This window comes from Lynx canadensis, chromosome D3, assembly GCF_007474595.2.
Source record: "Lynx canadensis isolate LIC74 chromosome D3, mLynCan4.pri.v2, whole genome shotgun sequence".
NCBI classification, from domain to species: domain Eukaryota; kingdom Metazoa; phylum Chordata; class Mammalia; order Carnivora; family Felidae; genus Lynx; species Lynx canadensis.
The window spans coordinates 82286160-82299293 of record NC_044314.2 but is presented as its reverse complement, the minus strand read 5'-3'; the positions used below and the strand labels follow the sequence as shown (position 1 = coordinate 82299293).

At 57.8% G+C, this 13134-nt stretch overlaps 1 protein-coding gene across 1 annotated transcript in view; it reads right to left on the bottom strand.

Annotated features, from left to right (window-relative positions):
* The window catches only part of TBX5 (T-box transcription factor 5), a 47964-nt gene extending 47741 nt beyond the window's left edge, over nucleotides 1-223 (bottom strand). The window contains exon 1 of the mRNA XM_030337027.2: nucleotides 33-223. The gene's annotated coding sequence lies outside the window, so the exon portion shown is untranslated. The remainder of the gene's footprint in view (nucleotides 1-32) is intronic.
* Between the last annotated feature and the right edge of the window lie 12911 nt (nucleotides 224-13134).

Genomic DNA, 13134 nt, shown 5'->3' with positions numbered 1-13134 from the left:
CCCCCCCCATAGCTGTCCAAGGGGACACTCACCTCCAAAAATCCCACCTCTTCTTTCCAGCGCAGAAGCCAGCAGTGGCGCCTTGCTGGGGAGTGGGGGGGTTCAGGTGAAGACTTTGCAAAGGACCCCCAAAAGAAACCCCTTTTAGGCCAAGCCTTCTTCCAGCGTCTGTCAAGAGTACTAGGTACCTCCCAGCTCGAGGCTGGTTTGTGGTCTTCGACAAATTAAATATTACTATTTATTACCAGGCATACCCCAATAAAATAAAGAGGCAACCAGGCGATACGGACTATCTCACCAGCCGCTGCACCTATAGGACTTGGAGACGTCACGAGTCACGCAACCGGCCCGCGCGCGCTGTCACGCTCGACTGGGGGGCAGCGGCGGGAGGTTAATTTCTGTCCGTCTTCGCCTATCAGCCCCGGGTCTGAGCAGCCACAAGTCCCAGACGCCTGGGCCGCGGGAATAAATAAAGAAATAAACAAACCCAGCGCTCTCTGGGGGAAATGGGGGTGGCGAACATCAGGCACAAATAGAACCGAGATCGATTTTCTTAGGGAGGGGGAGGGGGGCTCTTGGCGAAGGGAGGTGGGAGCCAATCTCAGCCCACGATTGGGAAGAAATCAAATTGTTCCGAGGTGGAACGAAGTCCCTTGGAGGAGGCACGAGAGTCCTCTTATTATTTAAAAATTATTTTTTTTCCGAGGAGGAGCTCTCGGCAAACGAATATCCAGGCGCCGCTCTAGCTGGTTATGTTTGGGACGCGATAACTCAGTGCCTGCTCGCAGACCTGCATACAAGTAATTACCGGGTTATCGCGCAGGGGAAATGAGACCAGGGCGTTGGAGGGAAGAAAGAGGGTCGTCCGCAATGTATCTTACTGAGAAAGAAGTCCATTCTGCGGGAGCACCTCTAGCCGGGTCCGGGGACGCAACTCGTCCCAGCGCGGCCCGGCGGGGGCGGGGTGCGAGTAGGTGCAGGGGTCGGGGTAGAGGGGGTGATTTCTGCACAGAAAAAGTACAGCGACCGGGCCTGCAAAGGGTGAGGCGCTCTGTCTTGTTCTGGAATAACGATTATCATTATTCTTGGTCTCCTCAATGGGCATAACGCCTAAGCGCCCCGTGGAGGATATGCGCTCGAGCTTTCGCGCGCAGCTGGAAACGCGCTGGGTGCAGTTGGGAAACGTACTGCGTAGACGCCCCCGGCGGCGCCGAGGGAAGAGCTAGGCCTGCCCGGGAGCGAGCGAGCGAGCGTCGGGCCTTCCGCAAGGGTAAGCTCCCGCCAAGGGGCCCAGAGGGAAGCGGATGTCGGGATCTGGCCTTGCCCCCAGCTTCGGGGGTTCCATCCCGCGTTTCGCTGGCCCCTAGCCCCCCTGGCTTTCCGAAGCGCGGCCTGTCTCCAGGTCCGGTCCGTCTGGGGCTGCAGCGGCAGCGAAAAGTCAGGAACGCAGCTGACCGAGCGGCCCCGGGAGCTAAGGTCAGGCCCGCGGGGAGAAGGGGCAGTGGTTTCCAGCGCTGGACGCGGGCGCCCGGGGCCGGCCGGGCCGCAGACTCTGCTGTATCCAGCCAGCAGGACCCGCGTCTCTCCTCTGGGCCAGGCCGCAGTGACTTCCCCCAGATTCTCTTTCGTTTCCCAGATTACTAGCTATTATCTTTTCCCCAGTCCGAGGCCCTTGGGGGCGAAGCGTTTGCTCCCAGTTGCCCAGAGTGCAAGCCGAAACCCTTCGCCCGAGGCCTGCGGATGGGTTCCCATTTGATCTCCAGGCTTAGATGGGCCGGAAACGGAGGCCTGGGCCCCGCCGGAGCTGGAAGGAGAAGGCGAAGCTCTGAGCTGGGCGAAAGTTCCTTTCCTTGTGGCTCCCTTCCCCCCGCGTTCCCGGCGCGGGTCCCCGCAGCCCCTCGGACGCGCTCGCAAAGGATCCCGCAGCCGCGGCTTCCGGGACCCGCTGTCCCAGACACTGGGGAGGCCCGGAGCGCGGACCGCATACACTAAAGACCTCCCCCAGTTTTGAGCATCTCCATTCTTTCCCCCGGTCGTTGGGCGGTTAAGTTCCAAAGAGCAGCCGCCCCAAGCAGCCTCCCTTCCCTCTTCGGGAGGATCCGCGCTTTCCTCGACCTGCTCCCAGCACGGTCTCCACCGCCCCCCGCGCCCACCCCGCCAAATGCATTTTCCTCAATTTTGCAAACTTCTGGCCCTGTTTTTAATATCACCGTGGGTAGAGGAGGAGAGGGTTCCACTTAAAAAAAAAAAAAAAAAAGGCCCGAAACCAAACCAACAAGGGGAGACCGCTGTTGGTCTTTTCTCGCTCCTGCCTCTCTGTTTTAGGAAAGTTGAGTGTTTCTGAAGGAAAGACGGACCACCGTCTCTTTCCTCTCAAAAAAAATGACCTGGCTTACGAAGACACCATCTTTTCCCGCTTTTTTTTTCCAACGCATCCCTGCCTGACTCGGGTCTCGTCTCTACCGGAGTCAAAACAGGAGGGAGAAGAGCAGAAAAGGCTGGGAAAATGAGGAAGGATTCCAGCAACGACAGATAACGACAAACCAAAGTTGGGCCGACTCATTTTGCAAAAAAGGCAGTCGGTCTACAGGGGAGAAATTCCCTCGTTTTCTCAGGGGGTCATTTCCCCTCTCGCCTAGTTAAATCTGGCTCTGCTGTATTTTTTCCAGGACCTCGCGGTATCTCCCTTCCCCGTGTTTTAGCCCATTCCTGCCTTTCTTCCCCTCTGACCGGAAGCATCTGGGGAGCATACTGGCTATGGCCATTATTTTAATATCCCATATTCTCCTCCAATATTTTCACCGAGAATTATTACTGCCACTGCTCTTATCCAGGTTGTTCTTCCCTGTGCTTTGGAAACATTCCCCCCCCCCTCCCCCAAATTTGGCGGATGAAGCCCCCCGCCCCACCCCATCAGGGCAATAAAATGAGATCTAGAAGGTGAGATCTCGATGTTAGAGATTTGCAAGCTCCCAAGGAGCAGAGAAGGTGATTGGGGTGTAAAAGGGGCATCTTGTTCTGGCCCCTCCAATTTAAGCAGTCTTCAGTGGAGGAGAAGGGTGAGTCTCGAACTGAGGGGGGCCTGGAACCCCCTCTTACCCCAATGGGCTGCACTGTGCCTGAGAACTCCATCTGTCCCTGCAGCCTAGAACCTGTAGAAAGCCCCCCACCCCACCCCGTGCAGTCAGCATGTACCCACAGCCCCAAAAGCCATGGGGGAAATATATACTAAATTCCAGGGCTCTGACCCAGTAAGATAGAGACTCGGGCTAATACCTCCAGGTCTGGCGGGGAGCCTGTCTGGATACCCCCCTCCCTCAACCGGAGGGTGCTGTGGAAACTTGGGAACCCGCTGCTCTCCAGGGCTCTGGAAAGACAAATTTTCTTTGGCAAAGGGAACGGTGTCGTGCTGTCGACAAGGCAGACTATTTTTCTTGTTCCCTCACAAGGGGGGGGGGGAGAAAAGAAAGCGAGAAAGAAAGGGAAATTAAATCCACACGTGTTAAGCTTGCTCAAAGGGCCGGATTCAAAACCAGAGACGAAACCACGACTCCAGTGCTGGCTGCCCGTGGGCCTCCTTCCAGCCAGCCCGGGCCTCACAGAGCAAGACGTCCACGCCAGAGAGGACTCAGTCTGATGTTTCATAAAGCGCTTTCTTTAAGGGGGAAGGGGCATGGTTCCTGTCTAGGCTGCAGAGGCAGAACTCGGAGCCGCAAAGCAAACAAAGGAGATAGTAGTTGGGACCCTAACACCCCCCCCCCGACACACACACCCCTTTAAGAAAGTTCAGCTAGATACCTCCTAGTCAAGCCAATGATTCAGGCAACATTGACTTTAGAGCCAAAATGGGCTAGGCCAGTGATTTTGGAAATCCCTGGGGTCTGACCCAGCTTTCAGACTTGGACCTACCTGGGTCAAGAGAACCTAAACCGTTGTTTTACTGACCCTGGAACAGCCAGTTTGATCATCTGCATGGCGACACCTCACATGCCTTGCTTCTCTCTTTGGCCGAGAAACTTGCCAGGGCAGCGGCCACAGGCCCCAGCCCCGGGAGGAGCTCGGCACCCGGTGCAGGGGAGGTGGGGGTGAAGGACAGAGCGGCCACGCCGCCGGGGAGCTGCGAGTGAAAACTCTAGTAATGACCTTGAGGAGGTGAAGGGACGCGTGTGGGGGTGCGGGGTGACAAGGGGGGGCCAGACCCCAAACTGGAAGGATCCGTCACCAAAACGATTGCTTGGTCAAGACCTCTAATTTTTCTTCCCTTTCAGCCCCCGGGCCTTGAGCGCCGCAGCGGTCCCCCCTGGCCTCCTGGTGCTGGGTTTCTGGTCTTTGGGGGCAGCCTCGACAGAAGGATCCGGAAGCAGGGGCCTCCAGACGCCTAGCTGCTGCCGTGCCATCACACCCGGAAAACCCTGGGGTGAAACTGACCACGGCTTGTCGTGGGGTGCAACAGAGAGAGGTTGGTGGCAAAGAAAACTTCCTGGTGACCGTTTGGGGGGGGGGTGGGCTTGTCTTCCTGGTCGCCATGGCGACCCAGGAGTCCCGTCCAACACTCAACAATGGGGCACCCGCAGGACCATCGGGACGTTCCGAGGTCTTCGAGGTTCTTCTCCCACCCATCACTCTGGGGCTCTTGGCTTTCCGGAGCCTCCTCCACAGATTCAACACGGCAGGGATTGAAAAACCACCCCCTTTTGGAAACGGAGGAGAAAATCGAGATTTAGTGCCGTCTCTGCGGGTGGGCCCAGGTCTGGAGCAAAAGCCCCCACTTGGAGTTGACGACCGTGACCTCCGAGGGGTGCGTACAGGGATGCTTTCGCCCAAGCCCGCAACCCCGGATTTTCAGCCAGCGGCCTGGGACCGGGTCAGGGACCAGGAGTGCTGAGTCTCTGTCTCTTCACGTATACTATTCACCCCGATCTCTGCTTTCGAGGCTCCCCGCATACATGCACGCCACCCTTTCGCCTGCCTGGATTAACGTCTCAGTGGAAGGAGGAAAGTCAGGAACTAGAAATTTGTGGCTTTCGTGTGGGCAAGGCCTTACTGAGAGAAAGAATACATTATACTCCTTTTAGAGGGAACATTTTCCATTGTGGGTGTAATATAAACAACATTAAAATAGCACGTTGGCCTGCATTGCTTTCTGCTTGAACCTGCAGCGGGAAATACCCATCTTTCTTCTGGGGGTGGGCAGTGCACGATACAGGCGACTTTTCCGGCTCCATTTTTCAGGCAGCAAGCTCCGCCGAGAAAGATCCAGGGCACTGACCGGCTTGGAGGCCATGGAGGGAGCTAGAGGGAGAGAGAAGGCCTCAAGGAGAAGCACTGCAGGCCTGTGGGGGGGGGTGGCCTGCGACCTAGGGCCGTGGGTTTGGGTCTCGGTGACTCCTCCTCTGGGGTCCTCCCTTCTTGGTTCGCTCTCTGCAGGGGACGCCACCCGTCTCCAGGCTGGTCAGGAAAGACAAAACTTAACTCCTGTCTCTCAGCTTCCACGGGGGGGGGCATCTAATGTCCCCCAAAGTTCCTGGCTGGCTCGTCAGTGCCCCCATCCGCCCCTTTCCAGGCTGAGCCCCAGGCGGCTGCCTCTCTTTCCTCTCCAGCATCTTGTGTTAATATTTTCAGAAAAGTCCTGCTCGAGTCCCCCACCCCCCGCCCCTGTCCCGTAGCCACGATGAGAAAAATGTGGGTATTTGAGGCTCAAAAATCTAGCATTTGAGGTGTTGACAGTAGCTAACGTTTACAGCAGGCCAGGAGCTGTCGTAAGGTGGTTTCACTCACACATTATCTCTAAAAAGCTCAGTGAGGAGGTGACTCCTGGGGGTCTGGCCACAGCGTCCCTCTGGTGGGATTTGAACCCAGGCAGTGGTGACTCCAGAAGCCGGGAGCAACTCTCTTACGAGACAGGGGGAAGGGAGGAGGCCCGTTACGTTGTGGGAGCATTTTGACGCATCTGAAAACACATTCAGTCAAACTAAGGCGGCTGCGGAAGGCTTAGCCTTGGGTAATGGCTCTGATCTCCGGCACGTCTCCACCCTCTGTCCTCCCTCCCTCGGAGGGAGCAGAAGAGGGTCTGTGTGGGCATCAGACCCAGATTCCCGGAACCGAGCAGGGTGGAAGAGAGAGCACGTAGAGGTGCGGACAGTCTCCTCCTTAAACCTCAGCGTTCTGTTCTCCGTCCTTTTCTGTCCCCAGACCGTGGCCCCGTAGCCTCAAGCCAGGACCCACTGGAGGGAAATAGGGGTGCGCGGGATATGGGGGAGTGGGGAGGGGAAGAGATGAGCACGACTCCGTTTAAAAAAAAAAAAAACGAAACCGAAGAATTAGGTTCAGAGAGGGTGAAGGCTTGCTCGGGTCACACAGCCTTTGCCGAAATGCACTCAGCTCCTCCCAGTGTCTAGGCTCTGTGCTTTCAGCTGGAGCCCGAAAGGGAACCCCAGTCGCTTCCCCAGTGCACACGAAGCGGCGCCCGCGAGTGCGGGGCGGCCAAGGGCGCCCCTCGAAGGCAAGGGCGCGGGGACTGCAGGTGCCTGGGTTCCCCTCCCAGGCGCTCAGCCCTCCCTTCCCTCTATGCGTCTTCCCCGCTGCACCTCTGGGCGTCCACAGAGTCCCGCACCTCCGGGGTCCCACCGGCGGGTCTCAGGAAGGTCCCAAGCCCTTTCAGGGGCTCCAGATCCCAGACCCCGAGACCTGATGTCAGTCCTGAGGCCTCCCCAGAGGTGGCCTTTCGCTTTTCCTTCTTCTTCTTGCCACCTGCTTGCCCCTGTGCCCACTCCTCCCAGGCAAGCCCCTGGTGCAGCACTGGCTGCCCCAAGTTAGGAAGGGAAGGACTTCTCTAGAAGGTGGGGACTCGGAGAGCCAAAGCCTGAGAGGAGCGCCCCAGAGGGAGGCTCAAGGGGTCCCCACTCTCCAGCTGTCACTCTTCGGTTTCCTCCACCTGGCACCTGCCAGCCCCTTGGCCGTCCAGGGACTGAGTCTTCCCGCCCCCCTGCACAATTGGCTGTCTGGGAGATTGCCACCTCTCCAGACCCCCCTGTCTCCCCCACCCCAGGATGCCGGCAGACAGACTGGGTCGTTCGTCCCAGACCACTCAGAGGCCAGGTGCTCGCCACCAACAGCTTTCCCAGGGGCCCCATTTGCGGGCTCCTGGTGCATCTTGGTGAGTGCCCGGGACCCAGGAGTGAGAGCCTGACCCCAGAGCACCTGAATCCGAGCACCGGCCAGGACCCAGGACGGATCCTCCTGAATTCCCGACCCCCTTCCCAGGCTCCACCTCCTGGAGCAAAGCTGGAGGTTTCGGGGGTCCACCTGGGGGCACAGGCTACGTGTCTCCCTCCGGGTGACTGAATAGGACGTCACCCTCCAGTCCCTCTGCACGACCGTGTGTCACTTGAGGGGAAAGCGTGTGCACCTCTCTGCTGTTGTGTCAAACATCCCGACGGGTCAAGTGGTGTCCTGGGCCCATAACCCAGGCGACGTTCAGCTCCCCTCCATTTTTATTGACCACTTTTATGATCATTATTTTTACCAACAGCTCCAAGTGGAGGCCCGCGGGCCTGGGCCCCCTGGAAGGCAGCTGAAGTTCCGCCATTCAGCCAGGAGGCCAGAGGGGCCCGGCCACAAGGTGGCTGGGCCACCAGAGTCTATATTTGGAAGCAAATCCCACAGGCGTTTCCTGGGAACCGGGCATAGCCCTGCGGACACCGGGGCGGACTGGAAGGGTGGCAGGGTGGCTTGCCCAAACCCTCCCGGGCCTGGGGGCCTGGGGGCCTGGGGGCCTGGGGCAGGAGCACAGCGCTCACCTGGGCTGCTGAGCAGGCCTTCTAACGGCCCCACCCCCTCCGGCCCTAAACGTGGTTTTCTGGCCTTAAAAGCCACTTCTGCTCCGTGGTTCCCCGGGGGGGATTCGGCTCCCCCCCCACCCCAGCCCAGTGGCCTGGCCCCTCAGTGATGCCACTCACTGGCAGGGTATGCAGTCTTCAAGAGGTCACGCGTAAGGTGTCCCAGGCCCGGCCACTTGGGAGTCACTCACAACACACACACGCGCACATACACACACACACACACACACACACGGCCTTGCACGGCCAGTTACTGCGGGTACAGGTAAGGCCGTTCTCTCCCGAGCACACACACCCACACGATCACCGCCGGCAGAGCCATCCGCCTCGCTCCTGGGGCCAGCGACGGTCGCACACATGGCCCTCGTCATATCTGCCATCACACATTCACGTGCACATCCTCACCGGTTCCATCTCACACGCGCGCACACACACACACACCACAACACACCGCCTGTTCCGTCACACGGGCCCAGTCTCCCGCTCGTTGCCACGCACACACACACGCTCGTGGTTGGTCACCCCCCCCCCCCCCCCCGCGAGCGCACGTCTGCCCCTGCGCGGACGTGAACTCAGCCGCACGTACGACGGCAAACGGGGCCCACGGTCGCGCTCAGAAAGCCACAAGCGCGATGGCAGTCCTTCCCCCCTGAGTCACACACTCCAGCACGCGGGGCTGGGGCGCGCCCACTCTCACCCACAGACGCATTTTACCTCCGCTCGCCCAGGATTCGCACCCGGTCCCCACGTCCACAGCCCACCCCCGCTTCCACTCCCCCACCCCCCGGCAGCCTGGACCCTCGCGTCTCCTCTACTGCGGTCGTTCTCGGTCTCGAAAACGGGAGCACTCAGAGGCTGCCCCCCACCCCCGGCCGGAAGACATACTTGGGTGGGCACCACCATGGATCATTCTCCGAGGCCTGGGGAGGCTCCACTGGAGGGAGCCCTTGATCCAACAGCCCCACCCAAGCTGCGGTCACCAGTTCCGGAGGAGGAAGGACGGGCAGGTCTTGAAGCAGGCGGCGGGGAGCCCACTTCAGATCCTCTGTCCGCGCCCCCCCCCTTTCTCTCTGCCCCTCTCCACTTGCACACGCACGCTCTCGCTCTCTCTCTCAAAAACAAATAAACATTAAAAGAAAGTCTGAGGATAAAACACCAACTCCTCATATATTTAAGGCCTTGCACGAGCCTACCCCTGCCTGCCCCTCTCACCTCACCTCCTGGCCCCCTTTCTTCCTCCACATTCCATCCCCCTTCTTCTTTGTTCTTCATTTGTACCAACCTTTGTTTCCACCGCAGGGCCTTTGCACATACTATTCCCTCAGGGCCTTTGCACATACTATTCCCTCTGCCCCCAGCTGGCTCAAGGTTATGCCTCCTATCATTTTTGTTATGTGCCTGTTCATTATCTGTCTTCGCCTTAGACTCTAAGCTGCTGAGGACAGAGATCACGGCGCCCATCCCATTCACATAGTCGATGCTACATAAATACTTGCTGAGTAAAGTATATGAAGGTATTAAGCAGACCCAGAGTCAAAGATGTGGAGGCATGGACAGAAAATATACAAGGTATCAGTGAAGGGCACAGGACTGTCTGCTCCGTGCCAGAAAATAAGGATGGGGCGCCTGGGGGGCTCAGTCGGTTGAGCGTCCGACTTCGGCTCAGGTCACGATCTCGCGATCTGTGAGTTCGAGCCCCGCGTCGGGCTCTGGGCTGACAGCTCGGGAGCCTGGAACCTGCTTGGGATTCTGTGTCTCCCGCTCTCTCTGCCCCTCCCCCACTCGCGCTCTGTCTCTATCAAAAAAATGAATAAACGTTAAAAAAAATTTTCAAATAAGGATAGATGTCTGAAGGGTGGTAAGTTTACAGGTGGAATAAAGCCTGCAACATATTCTTGGCTTTTTTCTGAGGCTTGAAGCCCCGAAATGCTTCTTCTCCCCCCCTGCTCCAAGTACCCCCCACACCGGCCCATCCCTCCCTTGTCCTCTGGGCCTTCCTTTTGTCCACCCTTCTATCTGTTCCCAGGAGCCTGGAGAAGGATCCAGTAGAGTGAAAGTGGTCTTTTTATAGGCTGATAAAAACCAGGCTTATCTAGAAAGCTTTGTCCTGTCTCCCCAAGTGTCCCTAATTGGTCCCCAATGCCCTCCCCACTGGGGCTGCAGACACCCTCCCTGCCTTCTGGCCTCTGCCCCGCTCCCCACTGCCCTTCCCTTCAGTGAGGGATGCCTCACAGGAGACCTCTGTCAGGAGGACTTTTGTGGGATCAGGGGGTGGGCGAGAGGAGATGGGGACCAGGGATGCTGTCGGGGGAGGGGTCCGGACTTCTCCAAGTGGGTTTGCTATGCCACTATTTAATGATGCCAAATATATTAAATCCTATACTCTAGCAGCCTCTTAAATCCGTTTACGGCCCATGCTAGACCCTGGGCTATAATAATAATAAAAATAAAAGAAAGGATTTATGTAGCAGGGTGCGGGGCCGTCACCGACAGAAAAGAAAGAACCGTTTCTAGCTGACCTTGCTGGCCGGTCGCCCACCCTCTGACCTCCTGTTTTTCAGGGCAGGGCGGGTGACGGGGGTGGGGAGGCTCCCAGGGGCAGGGAGGAGGAGAGGCGGGGTCCTCGTGGGACAGAGTGAGGAAGCCGAGGGAAATGTCCACTTAAAAGAAACATATGCCGGGCTTCTCTCAGACCCGTGTTTCCAGACCCATCTCTCCATTTCTCTCTTGGGCTCCTGGAGAAGGACTTTCTCGTGTTATAGAACAAGGAGGAAACAGGGACTGGAGTTGAGGAGACAGCAAGATCTGGGTGGAAAAGGCCTCCAGAGGTCCGAACCTGCCTCTTTGGAGTCGTGTGAACTGAGCAAGCCTCTTCGCCTCCCCCAGCCTCAGTGTCTCCGACTGTGCAATGGGTCTCATAAGAATACCAGCCTCGGTGGTTGTTATGAGGGAAAAGAACGTCTGGAGGACGCAGGGCCAGGGCAGGGGAACGAGGGTAAGGACGGCTCAGGGCCTGGTCTGAAGGGCCCAGAGAGCCCTGGCCTCAGTCCCCGGGGGAGGGGAGGGGAAAGACAGCGGTCGTTCTTTGGTGACTTGAGTATTCGTGAGGCAGGGGCCCTCCCTGTGCTACTCCAGCACCCCCTGTAACTCCGCTAAGGACCCCCGTCGTAACCATTGACTTCCAGGCCCGGTTTCCCCTAGGAGAGAGCCCTTCTGTTCATCCCCCAGCTCCCAGAACAGGAAGAAACGTCCACTGTGAACGGCCGAGAGACTGGATACAGCCAGACCCTCTGGCTTTGTGGTCCTAGTTTGGGTGTCGATGAAGACCAGGGCCCTGGGGCTGGGATTGAGGGTGTCCCATTTCTCAGATAGCTGGGTACAATGCTTGCTTCCTGGGGGCCCCCTCATCAGGAAACTAGAAGAGATTGGGAGCTTATGGAAGCTTGATTGCATTTAATGACCCAACGTATTTTTATTTTTTTTTGATGTTTATTTTGCAGAGAGCACGAGGGAGGGAGGGGCAGAGAGAGAGGGAGACACAGAATCCAAAGCAGGCTCCAGGCTCCGAGCTGTCAGCCCAGAGCCCGACGTGACCCAATTTAGCGCACCGTCCCGTATTCACACCTTTGCATGGCTGCCTCCCGCACCGGCTCCGGACGTGGCCTCTGCAACCTGCTGAGGCCAATGGCACAGCAACACAACGGACACCTTGTGGGTTTCTGCTCTCTTGTCCCCCTGCCATCTCCGTGCAAAGGCAGGGCTCGCCTGATGGAGGATGAGACGCACCGCTAAGTTAGCCAGCTGTCCCAGCCGGGGCCCTACATGAGTAAGACAACCCAGCCCAGACCAGGAAAGCCACCTCGTCGGCGGCCACTGACCACAAACACCTGCTCGAGCCCCACCCGGCAGACCACCCATCTAGCTAACCCAGAGTCACAGAAGCCTCCGGCGTGGTGCTCCCTTGTTACGTGGCATTATCGTGGCAATAGGTACCTGATACACAGCCCCGATCTGAATCCAGCCCCGACCATCCCCACCTTCCCGTTTTTGCCCAGGAAAGGAGTTTTAAGGTTCCGGCTGCACAGTTTCAGGTCCCGGGTTCAACGCCCAGGGGTGGTTATTTACAGCATCAGAAATAGGTTGGCGCTTCTGGCTTCAAACCAGGGAGACTGGTGTGGACAAAGAGTGAGGGAGAATTGCTTAAGGCCCAGGTGGAGATTGAACCAACTTCCTGGTTCATCAAAAACACACAGACCTGGGGCGCCTGGGTGCTCGGTCGGTTAAGCGGCCAGACTTCGGCTCAGGTTCATGATCTCACAGTCCGTGAGTTCGAGCCCCGCGTAGGGCTCTGTGCCGACAGCTCAGAGCCTGGAGCCTGTTTCGGAGTCTGTGTCTCCTCTCTCTCTGCCCCTCCCCTGTTCTTGCTCTGTCTCTCTCTGTCTCAAAATAATAAACGTTTTAAAATAATAAATAAACACACAGACCTGGCTGAGTGAGGCAGCAGCCGTGAGCTGCGTCGGAGGGAAAACAACGGCAGGTGCTCCCTAGCACAGCTTGCTGGGCCACAGAGAGCGGCATCCCCTCCTCTGGCTCCAGGCCCTGGTTTTCTCTGGGAAATAACCCCCTTCTTCACGCCTCTTACCCCAGAGGCGGCCAATCAGCATCTTCCAGCCGTCAACCACAATGATTGGTTCAGCAACAGGCACGTGTCCAAATTCTATCCAATCAGAGGGCTTTTGCCGGAAAGACAGGGAAGAGGCCTATTTCTACCCACCGGCAGGTGCGAGGGTGGAACCCTACTGCCCGCGATCGCCACCAGACAAGAGCCTGCCCAGAGGGGCAACTGCCCTGACATCTCCGGACTCCGTTTTCTCGCGTGTGAAAAGCGGTAATTATTGCGTCCCCTCATGGAATTGTTGCGAGGGGTTAGGGAGATCCTCGATGAAAAAGCACCAGGCGAGGGATCTGGAAACGTTAGCTGTTGTGATTACTTTGGTGCAGTCACTGGGCCCGATCAGTGTCTGATATTTAACCAGTAACGAAAATGAGGCAGATACCTAGACGTGTCTCTGTGATGCTTTCCATGCGCACGTGGATGCCGGTAACCGTCTTGTACAGCATTTCCTCCCAGAAGCGCCAGTAAAAACGCAAGGCGGTCTTTCCAAGCCAAGAGAACCCGACCCTCATCAGGCGTGTTCTTTGGCTGGCTCTCGGGACGGGAGTTTGAAATGAGTCACCCTGAACTCTCCCTGGCCACCAAAGGCACACATGTGGTCCCTGAAGGAGTCACTGCCCT